Here is a 22211-nt window from a genome sequence, read left to right on the forward strand (position 1 = left end):
GAGAGAGAGAGAAAGTCGCGTTCCCAGGGGTGGACACCCTTGGAGACAGATAGTGGAGCAAGCTTTACACTCCGAGGTGCTCAGTCAATGATGGCAGACCTTCTTTATATGCGCTGGGGAGGACAGCGGGTGGTAGCAAGGCTCTTACCTTTACGGACCCCACTGGACGTTTTCGGCCCTGTTAATCAATGCAAACTGACACGGAATTAAAATGTACAAATACCGGCTTTATTGAAAGAAATGCCGGTAACAAAAGAATGCACGGTAAACTAAATTCTTAAACGAGAGACCCTCCATACAGACTCGTATACAACACAAGGGGAAAAATAAAGGTGAAAATAATGCATTGTGTTTGTGAGGTAAGTTTACCTGCACTCCGCCTGGCGTCCATGACCATCCGGGGCCGTCGAGGGTCCCGTATCCCTACGCGGGAAAGGCCTGCCTTGGCGCGCAGTTCGCTCCTCTAGCCGCCGAGCGGATAGCGAGCAGGCTGCGCCCATCCACTCGCCGTCTGCTCCACACAGCACCCAGACGACGCCCAGTCGGCACCGACGAACCAATGAAAGGACAAAGTGGTCGTACGTTACCGATGAAAGCCAGGGACCATGAGACAAAATGCCGGGAGTCGACCGCCCGCGATGAAATCCAGATGCCGAGAGAGATGCGCATGCGGCCGCTCGTCACCATAGCCAGGACCCAAGAGGCCAAAATGTCGGGACTCAAGTCTTTTATTCTCAAGGCTCTGACATCATCCGACGATCCCCATACGTGCCCTCGTTTCCTTCCATCCCCCGTGCATCTGTGTGTATCAGCGAGTCCCATCTCATCGCTCTCTGGTACCCGGACCAATCACTGCTCTTCGGGGTGTGGCCTCACGGAGCTACCTGCATGATGTTGTGATGTGGCAGGTGGTGGTGCCAGCGTTATTGTTCAATGTCCTATTCCGGTTGGTTTTAATTACTGTTTTAATGCATGACTGCTTGGCTTGGCTATGTCAGTGTGCTGCAGTGTCATAAGGAACAGAGGAAAAGATAACAGAGGTACTATACATACAGGGGATTAATTACCCTTAATCCTTAACTAATTAACATAACCCCACCCCTCGTCATGAGGACAAAGACACACTCTTACACGACATCTGGTCTAACGGATTCCCTACTTATGGTACATGGGGGTTCTTCTTCTTCATCGCGACATACGGAGCATGGTAATCTATACACTTCTGCCTGGACTAAGGCATTGCATTGCCTACCCCCCACAAACGTAACACAGCCCCCCCCTCCCCCCCCCCCGAGTTGTTAGGGTTATGGGATTTAAAAAGGAAATCATAGAATATTTGTTTTAAGCAGGTCCCAAGTCTGTATTGCTATTTTAAACAGCATAAACATTTTGTCAGGTCATTGACATTTCGTTGCTTTTTAATGAATATCCCAAGGGCTGGCACGATCGCGAGAGGTATGCAACCTGGTTGCGGATCTTTCCGCAGCTATAAACTGTGATCCTGGAATTCCGCATGCAAAGCGAAGCACCAATGTGTACTCGGTGACGTTAATCTGAAGGGCTTGTCTGCCAACATTGGTTGTTGCTCATGGACATTAAAGATCCCTTGGTATCTCCTACAAAGAGTGAGAGAGTTATTGCCGGCATCCCGAATAAATTCCAAATTCCTGCCCGGACTGAATGCTGGGAAAGCAATGGCAAAGCATCCAGCACAAGTCTTACCAAGAAACGATTTTGGCAGCACCGATGGTCTGTAAAGAGTATGTGATGATGATGATGATGACGACGACGACGACGATGATGATGATGATGATGATTATGATGATGATGATGATGATGATGAATGTATATATCCCAGTGATCTGGGCAGTTTGCTAATTAACATATTCCATACTAACAACTACCATAAAATTTGCTTTTCCTGATCGATTTTTGACCTTCTTACCTGTTCAATGGGTTCGAGCAAATTTCTGTGGCCTGGCACATTTATAACGTAAAAAAAAAAAAATACAATATTCAGGGTGATTGATGGAAGAGCGAGTTTTAAAGCTGAAAATACATGAACAATAACTTGTATTCAATTTACCTCCATTTTGACAATTCCACCGACATTAGATCGTCTGGTGTGGCTTCGCGTTTAAGGTGGCTGGCTTAAGATCTTCGGGTCCCGAGTTTGAGCCCCTGTCATTCCGTTGAATTAGCACCACGTGGGTTGACTCAGCCTGTCATCCTTCCGAGATCGGCCAAATGAGTACCAGCTTACTGGTAACAGGGGGTACTGCATCAGACGCAGTCATATTTCCAGAAATGATGCAACCAGCAGCCATAGGCTGCATACGAAACAGCAATATTAGATACAATGGAATATGGAGGAGGTCAATTACCTTCCCCACCGCAGGTGGGCAGACGTTATTATTTCACCTGTCTGTTTGTTTTGCTGTGAACAAGATATATCAAAAAGTTATGGACGGATTCGGACGAAACTTTGTGGACAGGTTGGGTGTTTGACAAGAGCAAGCCGATTCGATTTGGGTTCAGGTCCGAATCCAGATGTGGATTATCTTCAAAATGGGTGCTGCAAATGACACTTGAAGCAGTTGGGCCATCAACCATGCCACTTTCCCACGGTCAGTTTCACCTTGGCTATCCATATTTCCTTTACAGCTGGATCTTGTCGGAAAATATGTATACTCACACCACCTTTGGATATATTGCTACAGAAAGCAACAATACATCTACGGCTGCCATTCTGAGTACTTCTTCAGAGTTCGGAGCGTAGGTAGGCAGCATGTAAACAAGTCCCGCAGCAAAAGTATCCTCAAGATGACGTGTGGGTCACGTGATGTATGACGTAATCAAATCGCAGATTTTTGGTGGGCGGGGCAAATCGAGCGTAAAAGGATACCAAAAAACATTAAAATCTTCCTTCCATGATCAAGTGTTAATTGTCTCGAGTCTAGACTCTAGACAATAGTAAGACTGCGGACATAAACTTTATCTCTCTCAAATATATTGACCCTTCATTTATTGTGTTCAAAAATAAATTAAAGAATATGAATAAATACCTTCAATACAATGAAATTGTGGTATGAGAAAGCTTCCCATTGATTTAAGTCATTAAACATATGTCCCGATGTCCCTGCTCTCAAATGTTTTACTTGTGTGCTTCCCCCTCTCTCCCCATCTTGTCTCCCGCTCCCTTTATTTCGTCTTATGTGTCCGTTTTTGTTTTTTTGTCATTAATGTTAGCTCTTACACGAGCCTCGATCTTGTATACAAAAAAAAAAGTAGACTCAGACGTTTGTATGCTACTGTATGTGTGCTCACCATTGAGCTGTCCAGTCTGGGTTTGAATCTTGACCCAGCTATATTAACTGCAGTCACCCCTATTGTGTTTCGCATGCAGAGTGATGCATCAATTTGTGCCCCGTCCATCGGAAGGACAATAAGCAGGAGGACCCATCTTCTAGCTCTGGGAAGAGTGGGGTGGGGGGGGGGGGGGGGGAGTTGGTGTACGTTCAAGATCCCACGCTATCATTCACCAAAAGTAGGCGAGTTATCACCGGCATCCTGGAAAACAAATTACAAATGGCACTGCATCAGCATCACGGCCGTGCCTCGCAAGTGATGCAATTAGCGGGCTGAATTCAGAATTGAATCGAATGTTCTTTTGTTAGTCCATACGACCTGCTCAAGGCATGGTCTCAAGGAATTAACAGCAGGAAACGAGCCTTGTGGTCCTGGTTGCCATTCGTAGCTGAAGAAGCCATTCACACGTGAGATTTGAACACCTGGGGGTTAAACTTGTATGAAAGTTCAGAATCTGCACCCTTTGCAATAACCTCTCTGATATAGCAGGTAGTGTAACAATAGGTGCCAGGAGCACCTGAAAATTCCAGACCACTCGCTCCGGATCGTGTTGAGGATGCCGGTGATAATTCGCCTCCACTTCGCGCAGCAACATGTAGATGTTTTTTCCTCGCAGAGTCGTCTGGTAAATGTTTCATTCAATGAACACGACCCGAGGGCCGCAGCTGCTGCCCGAGGCGGCCGATATGAAAGAGACCGCGACGTGCGATCCATACAGACCTATAGTCGGCGATCCCGACTGCTTGGACTGCTAAAGCCATCAGAAGGACGTCTGAGTTTACAAACATGGCTTCGCGCCATGGCAACTGCACCGGCTGGACAGGGAATCCTCCAGGTGGACACTTTGTAGGTGGAGTCACCATGGGACTTTGGGAGGTATACAGTCGGGTTTATGATCGTCTCACTTTCTACTATCTTGTTCTGCTACTCTATTTGTCCCCTTACGGGCATCGGCAGCCCTCCATGACGTTCTGACCCCAGCAGGTTTTGTGTGTGCCGTTTCTCGGATGAACGTTAAACAGGTGTCACGTGTGCCCGCAATAGTTGGTGGACATTGAAGATCCCACAGTGTCCTTCACAGAGGCCGGTCCAAATCACCTTCAGTCGAACGAAAATCGTTGCTCAGCCTTCACCAAGAGAAGGTGGGATTAATTGGCAGCCATTAAATAAGAAAAATGTTAATAAGAAGGATTAAGAAAAAATCCTGAAAATATACCAACAAAAATGGCCGTTCATGCATAGGTATGCTGGTGTCACCTTCAATTCATAAGTGGGTGTTCGGATTGAGATGAGACAGTTACAGTAGACTTTTAACTTCTTCAATTTTATGAGTAAGAAAAATATTTACTTAATTAATTATTACATTTATTAAATAAATAAATTACAAACTTTGACATTTTTGGAGCACTCCATTGGCTATCTTACTATAATTCACCAAATGTCCGACTGTCTGTCTGTCTGTCTGTCCGTCCGTCCGTCCGTTCGAAGGTACCACAAAAACGGCTGAACCGATCGCAACGATATTTTGGGTGGGTAATCCTGGGATCCCCTGGAGTAAAATAGGGTGTATTGTTTTTCCAATTTCAGCTTTGGCCTCCAACATTTTCAGGTTTGAACTCCCACATAACGTTATTTTCCCGGGTGCCGCACAAACGGCTGCACCGATCGCTGCACAGCTGCACCAATCGGCTGCACCGATCGGACTCGGTGACCTCACACAAAGACCTTTTATAAGGACATGGGTTGAATCCCTGCTTGAGAGAATGCCAACCCCCTCCCCGCCATCACGGTCATCTCTCCAACTCACAATCCCACGAGATATGTGGAAAGGACGACCCAAAACCAATTATCTTCTTTTTGATTTGTATATAAACATAATTAAAAGTAAATAATGACCCCGGCCAAAGTTCAAACGACGTGAGTTTAATCTCTACATGAGAGAATTCCACATAGCTATTTGGGCGGTGTATAAGTTCACAGATCGCTGTCTCCATCGATCTTGCCAAGGCCGTAACACCTATCAGCTCAAAATCCTTTTAACTGTTGACTTGGTAGTTTTTACAATGAAGGAAACATTAACAATGTTGTTAAAAGTTTATTTTGTGATTAGTTTGTGATTGGAGTTATGTTGTGTGGAATGAAAAAAAGAGATATCGAGTTTAAATAAATGACGACATGCCGTGATGGTTTCTCCCTTCTAAACGTGAACTTCGCGGATCGCCATATGCAGATTCGCCACGGACCCATGATCAATGTTTCTATACGTGAAAGTACCAGTTCGTTTGAGAACGGGTACGTTTTTCATGGAAGTCCTTCACGAACTTGCCTTTCATGTCTGACGTGCGACTGAGGGTGCTACATGACTGTGGAATTTATTGGTTTCATGCTTTAGCATTTGCCGTATCTGCATTGCCTGTTTGCTTCCGGCCTCCCACCCGTGCTTAGCACGGGTATCTCACTAGTATATTCAATGTAGAAAAAATAACTACAACGACACTCGGTCGAGAGCATGCCTCCGCCAGGTTGAACATTTTATGGTTTATATCCCATTGATAGGCCGGATCTGGATTCGGACCTGAACCAAAATCTAATCGGCTTGTTCTTGTCACTTACCCATCCTCTCCACCAAGTTTCGTCCGAATCCATCCGCAACCTTTGGAGATATCCTGTTCACAGACAGACCAACAGACATACAGGGGTGAAAACAAAACGTTCATGAACCTTTGGTGGTGAAGGTAATAAGACGGGAGTGCCAACGTTCCAAGAAAATTATATATAACCACTTTGCATCACTTATTTGACTGTTGATTGCATCATTTATTGGGCGTGGCTAAGTCACTAATGCAGTGTTCCCTGTAGATCAAGGTAAGGATTTTGAATATTGACAGGGCACCGGTACACACTTACCTATTCTGCTCGTTTCGAAAGATACCACAGGATCTTTACCTTACACAATACACGTAAATGCTAGCACAAGGGATGGCCGACTCAACGCGATTTCCAAAGGAGGCGCACTTCTTGATGCAATGTACTGTCTACAAAGCACCAATCAAACCCAGACTACTAGACAGCTTAAAGGTGAGTATCTACGCCTTGGCTATCTTCTCGGCACAATTGAGTTACTCAACTGCGAATCGATTAATATTGAGGTTCAGTCCATTGTATCAAATGGGTTTCGATTTATACTATAACCTTTACCCTGACACAAAAACCAAGGTCATAACCTCTGACCCCAATAGAGTTCGGGTATGTTACAGTATCCGCGGCTCTCCATGTGCAAAATCATTGCATCCTCAGCAAAAAAACAGGATTTGGAAAATAACCTGCAATTGCGCATTTATAAACCAACGAACAATGCTTTCCATTGAATTCGAGAACATTTTTGGCTTGTAAACTCGAGTCGTACTTACTACAACTTGGGCCTGTTCGCTAACGAGCATTGGCCGCTATGAATTTTTTCTGTCCACGTTTAGGCTCTGCCAGGAACACCTCCACGTACTCCACCAGTTGAATAGTTCCACTACCTGAGTCGTTCTCCAATAGCTTAGAAGAAGATTTTCATCTCGTAGACATTTAATGACAACTGGTAGAACAATGTGAGGTGTGCATACCCACAAACTCGTGCATAAACATTGGAAAGCACCTGTCTGAGCATCACCTCCTGTTGAGATGATTCTTATAGGTGTTATAGTGTGCCCAACAACCAAGTTGCTGCAACAACCGTGGAGGAGCACCAACACTACATTGTTATTACTTCAGTTATTACGAATTGGTCGAGGCTAAAGTTCTAAGTTTCAATTCGATAACCAAGTGTTAATATAACTAAAAAAGTAAGTTTTAAACACACGATCAAAAACTTTTCCAGGGTAAATTTCCACACCTGTGAAGCACATTTATAAAGTTCTTAGACAAATACCGCGGGAAAGTATTGCTCAGCGATTGTGACGGACCTGCAGGCTGATCCCTGTTCTCACAGCATAGGTAATGAGGAACATATCCACCAGTCATTAAGAATAGTGGGAATCGTCCCAAGTCCAGTCATTAGGAATGGCAGAGCCTGTTCAAGTTCAATCATTGGGAATGATCAGGCCTTGCAGGTACAACCATCAAAAATAGCAGCACTTTCTCAAGCCTAGTTCCTAAACTATGAGTAGGCCTACTCCTTCTCCCTTCCCTCCAGGCCCCCCGCCTCCCCACCATTCCCATGCATGGCCACTTCCGAGGGAGGGCCTGTCGGCTCCGTGCCTCTGATCCATGGCCAGGGTGCTGCTATAAAAAGGCACTTGACGCAGCCGGCCTGGCTTTGGCAAGCAGGGGCGATTACTATCAGATGCTGATTCCATGCCTCGCCAAAGCATGACATCAGCAGCCCCGCCCCAACCCACACCTCAACTTCATCCACCTAGCTCAACCTCACCTTCCACTCATTGGGGATCTCACCTCCTGCAGCTTTCTATTCACGTGTAATCGTCTCCTTCCTCAGTCCCAAACTCCTTCAACCAACGTTTTCTGGGTGCAATTAATTTGATCCCACACAAGCTAGGAGGTCCAAGTAAAATATACAGTGCAAAACATCTAAAACATTTTTCGATTTTTCCTCGAAAATAATTATTGATGTGTATTCTTGCAACTCGGAATTTAAATTGTACTTTTCTGCTCAAGGTCTACCATGCTTTTTGCATTAGTATATATCGGATGTGTATATATCAGTTCAGGAAATAAAACAGCTTATTTGCAGGAGTCACATATCCTGTTAGGATTGAAAAACCTCAATAAACAAGCAGCTGCAAATAGCTATTCCCTGTAATTATTCCCACTTTATAACAAAATAAAATAGTGTTGGTGATACAAGACCAAAGCCACCCTGGCAGCGGTCTCACAAATGTTCACCTTTAATGACTTTTCCTAATTTGATGAAAAGGCTGCTCACAAATCGTCCTGCGACGAGGTTTTATCAAATGAAGGTTGAGAAAGGTACGCAAACTACAATAAGTAACATAAGTGGATCTGTCGACGAAGGGTTAATGCCTGAAACGTCACCTTCACTTTGCCGGCCATTGCAGTTTGCATACCTTTCTCAACCTTCAGTTGATAAAACCTACAGTTTGAATCATCTGCCGACACAGGCTGACGCCAGTCTTGATGAAGTAGGGTATTCATGGACAAATGATACCAACGGTTTTGGTTCTTGCTCAGCTTTGAACCATCTTCCACCAAACCACATATAATAGGCCTAGTTTACATGTTTTGCTTATCTTTTGATTTCCAATCTATATATAATATTTTTCAACCTGCTTTCAGTCCACCAGGGTATCACACCGAACTCGCTTGTATCATTTGGATCCAACAAAAGGGCGAAGAAACAAAGACCTGAATATAGCAAACACGGTCTATAGTTCAATGTTATTTCTACCATGTATTTTTTTTTTTTAAGAGTCGGCCATTCTGTGCTTGTATCCTATCCAAATTTGAAATTCTTGCTTCCTTATTCTCTGGCCAATTCCATTGTAGCTGACTCAGAACTTAATGGTGCAAGAAATAAGCCTGGTGCCTTATAAGGGTTACGCAGGTAGCAATAATTACTTCTAACTTGATATAATTCGTTGAGAAGAAGAAATATCCTTGATGCACCCAAGTTGTAAGTACCAGTGTTTTATCTACAAACTGAGAGCACAGGCAGTTGATGCAATTAGCAAAGGCCCTGATTGACAAACCAATCATAAGATGACATGTGAATGCCAAATAGCGTTGGGTTCCTCTTCAAAACTAAGGTAAATATTGGACAGTGGACTTCAATTTAACGAGACTCCATGCTATCGGGGTGGTCTCCAATCGGAGTGGTCTCGAATCCGATGTAGCTCCAGAATATTTTTTAGCTCTTAACCATAAATCCAGACAAATCTGTGTTTTTGCATTGTTGTATGGCTGGTGCAATTCGGATCACTCACATAACCTATTCAAATAATTTTTCAATAATTCTACAAGACACTTCGGACAATACTCAAAAAGTTACACATTGATATCACTGCTCAACATCTGTTGCAAGACAAAGCCAGCCACAGCCGCAGACTGGGCATCCTCCGTCGCACTGGGCATCTGGACATCCACAAGCTAATTAGCCTCCAACGCCAACCGCAGACTGGGTATCCTCTGTCGTTACAAATTGTTCCTTAAGAAATCAGAACTAGACGCAGCCTACAAGGAGGCCTTTGGCCACAGATCAATGGAGTACTGCTCTCTCTGATAGGCTGGCACCCCAGCATCGCATCTGTCTCTGAACTCACTCCGACAGTATATACGCAAAAAAACAAGACATCTGTCTCTTGGAATTTGTGGAATCTCAAACTCTCAACATCATTGGCATCTCCTGAAATGAGCCCAATGCACAAGACATGTTGTTCTCACATCACAGACAGTTCGATGGCCTCTCTTTTTGCCTCCATCACCGAGGGTGGATGGAGGTTATGTTTTCACCCCTGTCTGTCTGTTTGTTTGTCTGTTTGTCTGTCTGTGAACAGGAAATCTCAAAAAATTGTGAACGGAGTCAGACGAAATTTGGCAGAGAGGTAGTTTATGTGACAAGGACGAAATGATTCGATTTTGGTGAAGATCTGGATTCGGATCCGGCTAGTATAATTTTAAAGTGATTCTTCAGCATTGGGAGAAAGGGCCAAAAATGATACATAGCACGATATCTCAAAAGGTTGTAGACGGATTTGGACAAAACTTAGTGGAGAGGTTTGTGTGCAACAAGGAAGAATTGATTCAATTTTGGTGATTTGGTGAAAATCTGCATATGGATTCGGATACGAGAATTATTTAATTTTTAAGTGATTCTTCACTATTGAGAGATCGAGCGAAAAGCGATAGATAACATGATATTTGAAAAAGTTGTGGATGAGTTATGACTAAACTTGGGGGATGAGTTGGTTAGGTGACAAGAACAAGCCAATTAGATTTTGGTTCAGGTCCGAATCCTGATCTGGCCTATCAGTGGGATATCAAATGTAAACTGTTCAGCCTGGTGGAGGCATGCGCTCTACCGAGTGCCGTTCTAGTTTTATTGAAGTATTTATTTTCTATTTATTGGCCTCTCTTCCAGTCTAGGTTCCTCTGCTCCCTCTCAGCTCTCTGACACTCCCCAGCAACTCCAGGATGCACATGTTCTTTCGGTAACCCCCTCCTGGTTAAACTCCGAAAGGCTCACCTTACAAAACACCTCAACTCTTTTGTTGCTCCTTTTTCTCGCTTGTATAACTGCCTTCCTGAGCCTGTTCAATCACACCCTTCCCTCCAGTGCTTCAAGCAGGTGGTGTACCACCATATCATGTCATCCTTCATCCCTGTCCATGATCTTTTCAACTTCCATTAACCCAAACTAACCCTAACCCTATCAACTCACAGGTTACAGTCCCCCCTCCTCTTCTCTCTTATTTTTTCTTGTTTATTCATGCTCTTCTTCCTTGTTGTGTGGAACTGTTCCCCAACTGCCAAACTGACAGGTCATTCATTACCTTTTTACTTCTGTCACCGCTCTTCAGTGAGCCTCAATCTTGTATAGAAAGGTTCTTGAGCATTTAATCCGAAGAACACATAGCACAAACAGTGGATACCACACTGAGCGTGCCTCAAGCCAGCTTCTGCTGTGGTTGGAACACATGTGGCCAATTCCCAGCTATTATGACTTTTATTGAAAAAAGGTTTCCAAAATAATCTTTATTCTGGCACTGTGGTTCTGGATTCCACCGAAGCATGCAATGCTGTATGGAATGCTGGTCTGCTTGAAAGGCTATCAAGGAAGGATACTGCCTGACGGCTGTTATCAATTCAGCTGAGCAACTGCTGCGAGGGCATCATTTCAGGATGCACATGGATGACCAAAGGAATTTGTGAAGGAGCCATATCACTGGTCTGCCACAAGGTTTGCTTCCTACCCCAATACTGTGCAACTTTTACACACATGACATATCAAGAATAGAGTTATGGTGGTCATGTCTGCTCCAGTGTGCTGTTAAGGAATTCCATGCACCTTGAAAACCTCCTTAATGCTGACATGACTGCAATGGAGGAATACTATCGAAGATGGTGACTGAATTCAACCACGACAAAGACTTTCTTTAATGCATTTCATTGACGTCATATCAATATCATCTGAAAAGCATGAGATTGAATACGCAATATGTAAAAAGCACGATCTGAAAATGATCATTCTTAGCTTCAACTTCCATCTTACCTTCACCTATCAGAACCATCTGCCTAAAACTCCTGTAATGGCTAAGACAAGAAACACCTTGCTTCCTGAACGAGGCGTTTCAAAATAGGGAACAAACACCACACAATACCTTACATTTAATAACTGGAGTACTTTTCTTTTACTGAATAGCTGAATATTGTGCTCCAGTGGGGACTCGATCATCCAATATGAAGCTGGTGGATGTGCAGGTGAATTGAATAATGAGGCTCGTCTCAGGGAAGCTGTGATATACACCCTTCCTCTAGTTGCTATAGATCTGAGCATTATTGCTCTTTCAAGCTTTCCCTGCAAAGCTGCTGCAACAATGATAGAAAGAGGTATAAGATGCACCCAACAGGCATTTGTATTTAGACCTGTTAAAACCAACTACCTCTTGTCTTCCATCTAGATGTAGAACCATCTCCCACCTGATGACTTCACCGTATAATACAGCAGGAGTGCAGTTCATCATGCTTGGCCAAACCAGCTGCTCACATCACAAATCCATCCATCAGTCGTCAACTTGTATTTGATCTGCCACAACCACAAAGCAATACAGGACTTTCCAAATGATGTAATCCGCCCCAGAATGCTCAGCGAGCAGAAACCCCGAGAAACAGGCAAACAGCGGTGTTCAGGGCACCCTAAAGTATATTGCGTGTGCAAGATAAAGATTGCTACTTAAAATGCTTCACAAAGCTTTTAAAAGAAGCCAAAATACTTTGAAAAGCACCTGCGAGAAAGGGCCGTGCCTCTCCACAATGGAAGACCTGGATAACTTTCTCAGCTCACCCAAAGGGCTGCGATCTTGCAGATGCCCATACTGGCAAACAACTCTTCAACGAAGGACAACTTCACAACGTGAAAGTACACAAAGATTGTGCCAGCTATATTTACGTGTGAGTGAGATTTATCAGGTAGACTTCACTGATGGAGACACTGCATATGGTCTGGGGGCTCTGAACACCGATGGGAAGGTCATACCTGGGGATTGTGAATGCATAAGGTAGGTTTAAAACAATGACATTTACTATTATGTTGGGAGGAAGGGGAGGGAGGAGGAGTGGGAGCTGAGAGTGCTGTGACTATTGTTTGTTTGGTTTTTAAATGTTATAAAAACATTTGTTTTATGTTTAAATTAAATGTATTATTTGTTTAAATCTTGGGCCACAAAATAAATTATACTAGAATTTTGGATATACAGTATTGCTAAAATGAGAAGCGTCCGTGTGTGTGTGTATGTGTGTGTGTGTGCACGTCTTATACACACCTTTCATCCACACGGATATTTCTTGTATCTATATAATAAATAAAGCAGGAGTTCTGTCTGTCCTTCCGTCCATCTGTCCCCAAACTACTTCCTCAGTTTTGAGGCTAGCTCTGCCAAACTTTCGGTGGAACCTTTTTGTGTCCTAAGGTGGGTGAGAGGTTTCATAAATTTCTCAATACAATTATGATTTTGAGTTTTGATCCGTCTAGATGAAGCGTTACATATCCGCCCTTGCTCGCCGGCAGATTTGTCTGTATTGATTATCACATCACATCAGCATATCCTGGTTACATTTGTTCATCTTCATTTACATCACGAGTGTTTGTAACATTGTATTTTGTTATATCAATGGTAAAGTATTCATTTGTGATTGGAATGATGCTGTTTGGAATGAAAATATAGAGAGATTGAGTTTAAAGGAGAATAAGGAAATGATATGAGGTTTTCCACCCGTGTTATTCGCGGATTCAGCATTTGCAGTTTCGACCTTGAATACGTATGGAAACATTACCCACATTGATTGGTTCGTGGTTTGGCATTCACCGTTTTTTTGCCCAAGTCATTCACGGACCTGTTGTCCATGGAATGTGGAATTTATTGGTTCATGGTTTAGCATTCACCGTTTCTGCATTGTCCGTTTGTAACTGCGCTCCCACCCATGCGTGTGTAGCATGGGTACCTTCGCTAGTTGCCTATATTTTTGTAAGTCCAAATTTGCATTCAAGAACAGTTCCATTACAATTAACCATCTTGAAATTCACACTTTCATTTAAATGCTGAATATTGTCACCCTAGCAACGGCAGAGTAAAAGAGCCTCATTTAGTAGAAGCGAGTCATTGAAAACGCACACACAGCACATGCGTGAAAGGCAATGTTTGCGTTCATACATCATTTTAAAAGTTCCATATTGGTCACTGAGTATTTTCAAATTTCCCCACCACTCTTCAACTGCCAACAGTTTGCTGCCAACAGTTTAAAGTGGAGTGCCACAGACAAAGCATCTTGAGGCTGTGGGAAAATCCAGAGGATGAAAAACACATTGTTGAGGGAGGCATACCTTCTGACTCATTTGGACGGTAATTTGAAGGTTTTGCATACTGCTAGTGATGGAGTCGTTCACCGGTTGAACACTGCCATAAGACTTGCATTCGCAAATCCTTTTACATTGACTACATAGCTCTCTGTTTAGAGGAAACTAATGTATGTTGACACCGTGTTGAGAAGTCCTGTGGCAAAACTTTGCATCGCTGCTGAGAGCAGTTGCTTTGAAATATAATATGGGAGATGTATTTTAAAAAGGGGATGGCCTAGATGTTTGCACATTCGCCTCTAAGCCGACTAGCCTGGGTTCGAATCCCGACCCAGCTATAAACTGTCATCCCGGTGATTCGCTGGCAGGGTGATTCATCAGTGTGTGCGTCATACCTCGGATGGACGTTAAACGGGTGTCTCGTCTCCAGCTTTAGTTGGTGAACGTTGAAGATCCTACGGTGTCCTTCACAAAGACTAGGCGAGCTATCGCCGGCACCATGAACAAATTACAAATTCCTATCTTAACTACTTACTGCTGGGAGAGGGATAGCAAACTGTGCAGAATGATCCTTGCTAAGAAACTGCTTTGGCAGAACCAACGCCCTGTAACAGACTATGGTACATCGGATCACATCGGATAAAGGGGTAATTACTGTTGGGAATCATCTGTGATTATTGACTCACAATTTTGGAAGGATTTTATTCATTTTACAAATGTTGGCTCATGGCTTGCAAATGTATGAGAATCATGACCCTTTCCAACTAAAATACTTTCTTTGCTGGTATATAAAATGGTGTAAATATATTTAAATATCGACTCCAAGTTAACTGGCCTAGTGTTGACGATTAATAATGTTCAGATCACATCGGCTAAATAAAATGGTATTTGAAAAGTTTATTGAAACCCTGGATCACTATTGGGGATTTGGTGGTGGTGTTTACGCAGTGCGTATATCGAATAAATCGAATAAAACGTAGGTAGATGCTGGGGGAGAGGGAATGGTACATGGTCGTTGTCTTTGGCCTGATGAGCAGCAGTTCGGAGACGGATACGAGGAATTTTAAATTTTATAAGTGATTCTTCACCATTGAGTGATCGGGCCAAAAACTATATATAGCACGATATTTCAAAAAGTTATGGATGACTTGTGACAAAACTTGGTGAATGAGTTGGGTAAGTGAGGTGACAATAACGAGCCAATGAGATTTCGGTTCAGGTCCAGATGTAGATCCAGTCTATCACTGGGATACAAAATGTAAACTGGTCACCTGGTGGAGGTATGCTCTCTACCGAGTGTCATTCTAGTTTACCAAGTGTGATTACACCCTGTAAAATAAACGTTTTCACACTTCTGTCGAAGAAAACCCACAAAAACAAACTAGAGTTCATCGGACACCTTATTCCATGCAGTCTTGAGAAACAAAGACATGGGTGGGGTCTGTGAGCAGCAAATTTGATTGGTTGGGATGAAGAAATCCATAATATTTTGTCCAAGTACTGCTAAACGGAATGATTTTGAAAGTGGCAAAGAGGTGATTTGCGTTATTTTGTGTTTACGTATATAATTCAATTGAAATAAAATAAAGGTTTTAGAGATTGTAGAAAAAAACCTGGAAGTTTAACGTCATTAATGCAGCGTAGCTTGTTTTACACCACCTTATTTAACACGTTACATTAGTTATTCATCCGTGTTGTTTGTGTCCTTTATGACATCCTTAAAACAGTAAGTTTCCTGTTTGGAATGATTTTAAAATTTGTTTGACTGCCAGAGGCAGACAAAGCAAAATTAAACAAAAAATTTGCACCCGTGTCCAAAGGAAGCGGTTCAGATTGACATTTTAAATATGAAATAGGTAAAGCCTATAAATGAATGAAACTCTTCAGAATTCCCTTTTAAAATTACGTTTTGGAATTACCCTTTAGAATTACCCTTTAGAATTACCCTTTAGAATTACCCTTTAGAATTACCCTTTAGAATTACCCTTTGGAATCACCCTTTGGAATCACCATTTGGAATCGCCCTTTAGAATCACCCTTTACAATTACCCTTTAGAATTACTCTCTATAACCCTTTAGAATCACCCTTTAGAATTACCCATTAGAATTACCCTTCATAATTACTCTCGAGAACCCTTTAGAACCCTTTAGAATTACCCCTTAAAACGCTTCAGAATTACCCTTTAGAATTACTCTTTAGAATTACCGTTTTTAATTACCCTTTAGAACCCATTTGAATTACCCTTTAGAATTACCCTTTAGAATTACCATTTATAATTACCCTTTAGAACCCCTCTTTAGAATTACCGTTTATAATTACCCTTTGGAACCAATTTGAATTACCCTTTCGAATTACCCTTTAGAATTACCCCTTAGAATGACCCTTTAGAATTACCCCTTAGAATTACCCTTTAGAACCCCTCAGAATTACCCTTTATAATTACCTTTAAAATTACACTTTAGAATTACCCTTTAGAACCCCTCAGAATTACCCTTTATAATTACTCTTTACAATTACCCTTTAGAATTACCCTTTAGAATCACCTTTAAGAATGACCTTTTAGAACCCATTAGAACACTTTATAATTAAACACGGTGGGTTATAAAGGTTCTTCTTCATTTTTTACGGACGGACGGAAGGACATAGCCAAATATTGAAGCAGCTTCACTGCTGAAAAATTATCTCTCTCCTCTCTGCGGATGCGTGATCAGGATGAGTTCAGCGCCAAAGTACTGCGAAACTACAGGTTCATTTTCCGATTCGTTTTCAAAATATACCATTCAATTTAAATTAAGTTGTTCCTTGGTCATAAACTGATCTTTGTAGACAGACGGACGGATGGACAGACTGAAGTGACCCAATTACTTAACCCCACTTTTAACTTTGCGTGTGTAAGGTAACAAAGACTGGTGCCAGGTGCGATTAGCAGAAAGGATCGGTTGTGAAATTCAGGGTGCAGTGTGGGATACATGGCAACATGTACATATAGGGAGAAGGGTGGTCCATTTTATCTTGGCTACTACTACTACTACTACTACTACTACTACTACTACAACTACTACTACTACTACTAATCTATATATATATAAAAGAAAGTTTTTGTTTGTTTGTTTGTTTGTCTGAGCACGCTAATCTCCTGAACGGTGAAAGATAGGAGGAAACCTCTAAAACAAAAAATGTTGGGATGGGCCCCGGGAAGGTTTTAGGCTAGGCGGCGAGGCTGGTCGAGGCCCACCTCGGCCGAGCTGGGCCCATTTCACAATTAAAAGCTGAGCTGAATTATTGTAGTCAATCTTTTACGGCCGCGAGTAAAAGCTGAATTATAGTAGTAAATTCATTCAAAAATAACTAAAAATATCGGGATGGGCCCCGGGAAGGTTATAGGCTCGGTGGCGAGGCCGGTCGAGGCCGCTTCGGCTGGGCTGGGCCCATTTCGCAATTAAAAGCTGAGCTGAATTATAGTAGTCAATCTTCTACGGCCGCGAGTAAAAGCTGAATTATAGTAGTAAATTCATTCAAAAAGAACCCGGACAATGCCGGGTGCTTTCGGCTAGTATTACCATAATTATTTGTTGAGTAAGAGAGTGTAAAGGTATCACCAGCAGATAGATTTACCTTTTCTGTTCCCTTGGAGGCAGCGGTTCTTTTGAAGTTCCCAGCGATTTGTTGTCAGTCGACCAAACTGAACGCAGCCGCACATAACTCAACAGAAGGACGAAGGGACCGACGGCACCTATCAATTGCCAAACCATCTTTCACTGTATACTCCCTGCGAATCAAGACGTTAAAAGACGCGGAGCCGCGACACGAGGCGCTTTTGAAGTGTCCCAGGAATTTGAACAGCGAGACAGAATGTTGGAAAGTTGGAGTTGGAATTTCCTCGGATCATTGAGCCAATTTGGATTGTAAAACCAAAATGAAGGGACGTGCACGTTTCGGTCAGTATCAATTGTCGAGTTTATGGAAATCAATCATCCACAGTTGAAAACTCACCGGTGTTATAATTGACCTTTGGTTGTGGATATAGGTGCAGTATCATATATGGGGTACAACACAATCCTGATCCCAAAATAATGGTTGTTTTGCTCCTTAGTTTATTTAACCTTGAAATTTTGCTCCCATCAGGTGCTCTGCATATTATAAGTGCATGGTATGTCGTGTCAATGACCACGTATACCTCATGAAATAACGCGCCCCTACAAATCAGTTTTCAACTTCAGTTTTTCATTATTTTTTCACACGGTCACATGAAAGAATAATGACAAATGGAAAAGTAAAAAAAGAAGGACTTTTTCTCCTGAAACGCGGATGATGGAGGGAGAGATACTCCGTCTCGGCCCATCGATTCATCTCGGCGGGGGACATGCGGTGCGCGGAAAGTTTCTGGAGATGGAGGAGCCTCGTTTTCCCAAAACTTTGTTCTTTTCTGGGAGAAAAAGACCCCCGGGATTGCCTGCTGGAGGGCGAGGAATCTGGATTTCGAGTCCCAGAGCCCGTCGCTGCCGCTGTTTGATCCACGCCCCCACAAAGCCCCCCCATCCGCCCCCCTTGCAGTTAAACCGCAGCGCGAGGTCTCCGCGGGCTGGACATCACGGATGCCCTGCACACCGTTCCCGACACCGAGTGGGATTTTTGTACCTGTTTAACACCCGCTGTCTGACGCTTTGCTCGAGACAAAATTTCGTTGCGTGTTTGATGGTGAGATCACAGGTTTTCGAAGGAAGATATACTCTATAGGACTTTAAAGGTGTTGGAGACGCAGGAGACTGTTCGGTCCATCTCGCTTAACTTCAAAATAAATGGAGTTAATTGTAATTACATTTATTTGACTAGTTATTTACTTCACCTCATCACAAATGTGATTTTAGTCATATTTAGCTCAATCAAGGATCGAACCCAAAAGGAGTTTCATCACCAGACAAACAAGTTAATAAGTGTGGACCATTATGCCTACCTTTCCTTCCCAAGATTAAAACTTGTATACTTGAGATGGAAGTACACCCTAAATAGCAATTATAAGTACAAATTTGCAAAAATACTACAACTTCTTTAGCAGCCTGAATTTTCCCACCTTCTTCTGGGTTTACCCGGGGAACATCTTTAGCCCAAGACTTTCACGAACCGGCTGGCCAGGCCTGATATGGTGATATTCGAATAAAAGTTGCAGGAATTTGTAATTTGTTCAGGGTGTCGACGATACCTCGCCGATTTTTCGCTTAACATTCCGTGCGATCGTTAACATGAACCAACGGCCAGTGTTGGCAGACGGGATCTCCTGCTGAAAGTCCTTATGATGGACAGCACACACATCATCACATTGATGATTGACAATAATTCACACCTAGGGCTAGGGCCCTAAGCCATCCTACCAGCTCTAAAGAAAAATTGTATTACAAAAATAGTTTACAAATCAATACTATTTTATAGAGTTGATAAAGCACCATAAACAAACAGATTAACTTGAATAGAAATACCAACAAAGTGTATGAAACATACAGAACGAGCAATCAGATTGCAGACTCTCGCCAGGACGTGTTTTTAGTGGTTTTTAAGGCTTTTTTGTGGAAACAAATATGGTGGCCAAACCACGTGACCGATGTAGTCTTCATTTTTTTTATCTCCACCAATTTATCCCGAGATGACGCTCAAAAAATTTCATCTTGATCGGATGAAGTTTTGTACTTGTCGAATTATGACGTCATAATGGAGGCACTGATGATATCATCATTAACATATGTTATTCCCCATGGAGAGTTCTTTACAATGTGCCATGTCTCATTTTTTTCTTTGCAGCGCTTTCAGAGATATAGAGGTGAAAAGCTTTTTCGGTTTTTCCAAGATGGCACCCATATCACGTGACCTGTGATGTCATAATTATCATTAGAAAATTCTACAGGAGGAGGTGCACCAATGGTGAAAATTTCCTGTCAATCGGACCAACGGTTGCAGAGAAAATCATATTTATTCTGTGCGGACAAACTACAAGTACAAATGGACGGAAGGACACCCACTTATATACAAACTATATATATATATACAGTATATATATATATATATATATATATATATATATATATATATATATATATATATATATATATATATATATATATATATATATATATATATTTGTGCAGCGTCTGTCCTGTGTTGTGTTGTGTTGTGTTGTCCTGTGTTGTCACTGAACTACTTTCTCAAACTTTTGTGAAATCGTACCAAACTTCTGGTATGCACATATCTCTCCCGTCGGTATGTCCTAAGGGGTTTTATTTATTTTTTTTTTAAATTGCAATTTATTTATTTATTTTTTGGAATTTTTTTGGGGAGAATTTTTTTTTTTCAACTTCAATTGTTTATAAAATATGATATCACGTATACTACAAATACATTTGTGCAAAATAATTGTTTGAATTATGATTAGTTTAATTTAAACCATGACAAAACGGCAACTCGGGTATAGTCATTTATCTATACATCTGGGCAGTGTCTGTGTTGTCACTTAACGACTCCCTCAAACTTTTGTTTCCATGGTTGTGAAGTGTTTTTAATAACGTTGTGGTGGTTTTGAATCACGTGGTTGTGAGGTATTTTGAATTATGTGGTGCTGAGGTGTTTTTAAATGACGTGGTGGTGAGGTGTTTTTAAATGACGTGGTGGTGAGGTGTTTTTAAATGACGTGGTGGTGAGGTGTTTTTAAATCACATGTTGGTGAGGTGTTTTTAAATCACATTGTGGTGAGGTAATTATAATTACGTGGTGGTGAGGTGTTTTAATATCACACGGTGGTGAGGTGTTTTTAAATCACACGGTGGTGAGGTGTTTTGAATTACGTGGTGGTGAGGTATTTATAATTACGTGGTGGTGAGGTATTTATAATTACGTGGTGGTGAGGTGTTTTTAATTAGGTGGTGGTGAGGTGTTTTGAATTAGTTGGTGATGAGGTGTTTTGAATTATGTGGTGGTGAGGTGTTTTTAATTTCGTGGCTGTGAGGTGTTTTTATTACGTGTTTTATGGCTATGAGGTGTTTTTATTACGTGTTTTATGGCTATGAGGTGTTTTTAATTTTGTGGTGGTGAGGTGTTTTTATTACGTGTTTTATGGCTATGAGGTGTTTTTATTACGTGTTTTATGGCTATGAGGTGTTTTTATTACGTGTTTTATGGCTATGAGGTGTTTTTAATTTCGTGGCTGTGAGGTGTTTTTATTACGTGTTTTATGGCTGTGAGGTGTTTTTATTACGTGTTTTATGGCTGTGAGGTGTTTTTAATTTCGTGGCTGTGAGGTGTTTTTATTACGTGTTTTATGGCAATGAGGTGTTTTTATTACGTGTTTTATGGCTGTGAGGTGTTTTTATTACGTGTTTTATGGCTGTGAGGTGTTTTTAATTTTGTGGTGGTGAGGTGTTTTTATTACGTGTTTTATGGCTATGAGGTGTTTTTATTACGTGTTTTATGGCTGTGAGGTGTTTTTAATTTTGTGGTGGTGAGGTGTTTTTATTACGTGTTTTATGGCTGTGTGGTGTTTTTATTACGTGTTTTATGGCTGTGAGGTGTTTTTAATTTCGTGGTGGTGAGGTGTTTTTATTACGTGTTTTATGGCTGTGAGGTGTTTTTAATTTTGTGGTGGTGAGGTGTTTTTATTACGTGTTTTATGGCTATGAGGTGTTTTTATTACGTGTTTTATGGCTATGAGGTGTTTTTATTACGTGTTTTATGGCTATGAGGTGTTTTTAATTTCGTGGCTGTGAGGTGTTTTTATTACGTGTTTTATGGCTGTGAGGTGTTTTTATTACGTGTTTTATGGCTGTGAGGTGTTTTTAATTTCGTGGCTGTGAGGTGTTTTTATTACGTGTTTTATGGCTATGAGGTGTTTTTATTACGTGTTTTATGGCTGTGAGGTGTTTTTATTATGTGTTTTATGGCTGTGAGGTGTTTTTAATTTTGTGGTGGTGAGGTGTTTTTATTACGTGTTTTATGGCTATGAGGTGTTTTTATTACGTGTTTTATGGCTGTGAGGTGTTTTTAATTTTGTGGTGGTGAGGTGTTTTTATTACGTGTTTTATGGCTGTGTGGTGTTTTTATTACGTGTTTTATGGCTGTGAGGTGTTTTTAATTTCGTGGTGGTGAGGTGTTTTTATTACGTGTTTTATGGCTGTGAGGTGTTTTTAATTTTGTGGTGGTGAGGTGTTTTTATTACGTGTTTTATGGCTGTGAGGTGTTTTTATTACATGTTTTATGGCTGTGAGGTGTTTTTATTTTGTGTGTTATGGCTGTGCGGTGTTTTTATTTTCGTGGTGGTGAGGTGTT

At 41.8% G+C, this 22211-nt stretch overlaps 1 long non-coding RNA gene across 2 annotated transcripts in view; it reads right to left on the reverse strand.

Annotated features, from left to right (window-relative positions):
- Positions 1-22211, reverse strand: part of LOC137434327 (uncharacterized) — a 79840-nt gene that overhangs the window by 9492 nt on the left and 48137 nt on the right. The window contains exon 5 of one of the 2 annotated variants that reach the window (XR_010985847.2): positions 12031-12136. This is a non-coding gene — a long non-coding RNA (uncharacterized LOC137434327). Of the gene's footprint in view, positions 1-5989; positions 6036-12030; positions 12137-22211 lie in introns of those variants that run through there. The other variant, XR_010985848.2, reaches the window with a different exon arrangement.

The sequence above is a fragment of the Myxine glutinosa genome, chromosome 1 (genome assembly GCF_964187855.1).
Source record: "Myxine glutinosa chromosome 1, kmMyxGlut1.1, whole genome shotgun sequence".
NCBI classification, from domain to species: Eukaryota; Metazoa; Chordata; class Myxini; order Myxiniformes; family Myxinidae; genus Myxine; species Myxine glutinosa.